Source organism: Chanodichthys erythropterus, chromosome 1, assembly GCF_024489055.1.
Source record: "Chanodichthys erythropterus isolate Z2021 chromosome 1, ASM2448905v1, whole genome shotgun sequence".
Classification (NCBI taxonomy): Eukaryota; Metazoa; Chordata; class Actinopteri; order Cypriniformes; family Xenocyprididae; genus Chanodichthys; species Chanodichthys erythropterus.
In genome coordinates this window covers 8857896-8860472 of record NC_090221.1, presented here as the reverse complement: position 1 = coordinate 8860472, position 2577 = coordinate 8857896, and positions in this window count along the sequence as shown.

Below are 2577 nucleotides of genomic sequence, written 5' to 3'. Positions count from 1 at the left end.
ACCTCACACACTGAACGTGGGCAGGAGAACATGACGGGCATGAGTGTGACATTCACCCGCACTCTAAATTCATTCACTCAGAACTCACGCTCACTCGCCCTCCTTTACACACAGCATTTTCCCAGAGGCCTGTATTATGTATGGGTGTGTGTGTTCGTAAGAGACCGTTAGAGAGTGTGTGTGTGTGCAGACAGTGAGTGCCAGGTTGTCACATGTAAGTACTCATGCATTAATATGTGTGTGTATGAGTAGAAGAGATGCAGCAGACAGACAGTGGCTTGAACAAATCTCAGTGGAGAGATAAAAGACTGTCTATGAATCTGATTAAACCAGATTAAAATGTATTTTATATATATTATATATTATTTATATATTTATATTATATATAGAGATAGATAGATAGATAGATAGATAGATAGATAGATAGATAGATAGATAGATAGATAGATAGATAGATAGATAGATAGATAGATAGATAGATAGATAGATAGATAGATAGATAGATAGATAGATAGATAGATAGAACTGTAAAAACTGCAACTAGTCACTAAAGTCTGCAAATGGCAATGAACAAGAGAGGAAAGGTGGTGGGCGGGGATTCGAGAGGAGGATTAGGTTTCTATGGCAACACTGTTCAAGTTCAAGTCCCCCCGTGTAGTGGAGAAAGTAGCAGAGCACTAGAAGATTCCATCCACACAGCACAGCTAGGCCCTTTTGGGGGTCTGGATGGGGTAGAGAGTACAGACATGTTCTGCTGGCTCAGGACTGGCCCTGAAATATTAAATAAATCATAGACACAGGCTCCTGAGGGACAGGGCTTTGGAGTGGTCAGGACAGTCTGTAGCCCCCTAATGTCTACAAGGAGTTGGTCTTGGAATGGCACTAATTTGACACAGCGAGGTAATCTGACAAAACTGTGGGGCTTCTCTGCTTTGTCAAAATGTGTAAGGGCCCTTGTATTTAAGCATGGCTGCTTTCACAGTGGAGTTAATTAAGCTGCAGTTTAGCACAAATTGCTGCGGACAGAATCCAACTGATGGCCTTGAGGGTCATTAGGGTTTTACCAAGTTTAGCAGTCTGAACTGTGAGTCTATAAGCTGGGGTGATATTGGGAAAATTATGGTGAACCTTTTCTGTGTTCTGCGCCAATACAAATCCCAGCAAACTCAGAAAATAAAGAAGTATCTGTTATGACTAAGAGTCTTGAGAATAGATTCCATCAATACAACAGATCAATAAAGTCTCTTACCTCTCTCACAACTCTGACACACTTGATATGTCTTGTGCGGGCAAGTGCAGCGAGTCACACTCAAAAGATAACATAAAAAGAAAGTCAGCTTTCAACATCTGACAATGATTGCAAATGATGTGCCTCTTCAACAATAGGAAAGGGCTACTCCCCTTAGAATACCACTCACGAGTGGTACAGAATCTAAATTCCATCAAAGGCAAACACCTTTATGCCACCTGTGACAAAGAATATAACAAGGTCAATATTTAAATCTTTTTTTAAAAAAATTCTATTTATCCTTCCAAAGGCAAATATTCTTAAGGCAGGCATCAGAGCACTTCCTGAATCAATGGCTTCTATGCAAAGAACACATAAGCAATGTGTCCAGGGGTTATATATATTAAATTATATAAATTATTCGTCAAGCAAATAACAGATTCTTAAACATGAGAATCAGGTTAAATGTTGCAATGAATGATCCACACTACAAAATGGAAATGCAGAAGAGGCTTATTTATTATTTATGTTTATTTTTGACAATACACAATCATATATTTCAATCAGGATTGGCCTTAAATAAGAAATGTTTCAATTACTTTGCATAGACGTTACATTTCAATCAAACCCCAATGTGTCCAGAGGCACCCCATATAAGCATCAAAGATCAATTAGTTTAAGGAACTTTTTTCTTTCCTGAATTAATCAATGTTTTTGAACTAATCAGATCAATTGCTCACTCACTTGACTTGTTGCCATCTACTGGCTTAATGATGCAAGATGCACTTAAAGGATTAGTTCACTTCAGAAATAAAATTTTCTTAATAATTAACTCACCCCCATGCCATACAAGATGTTTGTCTTTCTTTCTTCAGTACAAAAAAAAAAAGATGGTTTTTGAGGAAAACATTCCAGGATGTTTCTCCATATAGTGGACTTCAACAGTTACCAATGAGTTGAAAGTCCAGATAGTAGTTTCATTGCAGCTTCAAAGGGCTCTACATGACGAAGTGTGGGAGTAAGGTGTGGGAGTTCACTTTTAGTCCATCTCTTATCCTGAAATGTCTGTCTTGCAGAGACTAAAAATGATCTTCCAAAACTTACTGCCAGATTCTGAAAGATAAATTCTTCAAACAGTGGTACAAGAGGATGTGGTGCTGGTCCTTCAGGAGTCACTCTCAAGCTGTCTGTCTATAAGGCCTATAAAAAAACAATCTTCATGTATTTTATACCACTTCAGCTTGTGATTCTTATTAAGAGCGGGTCATTGTTTAGGATTCTTTAGCTAACCTAAATCTCTGAGATCCTGATACCTTTGCACTTCTGGAGACTCCAGGTAGGTTGCAGTT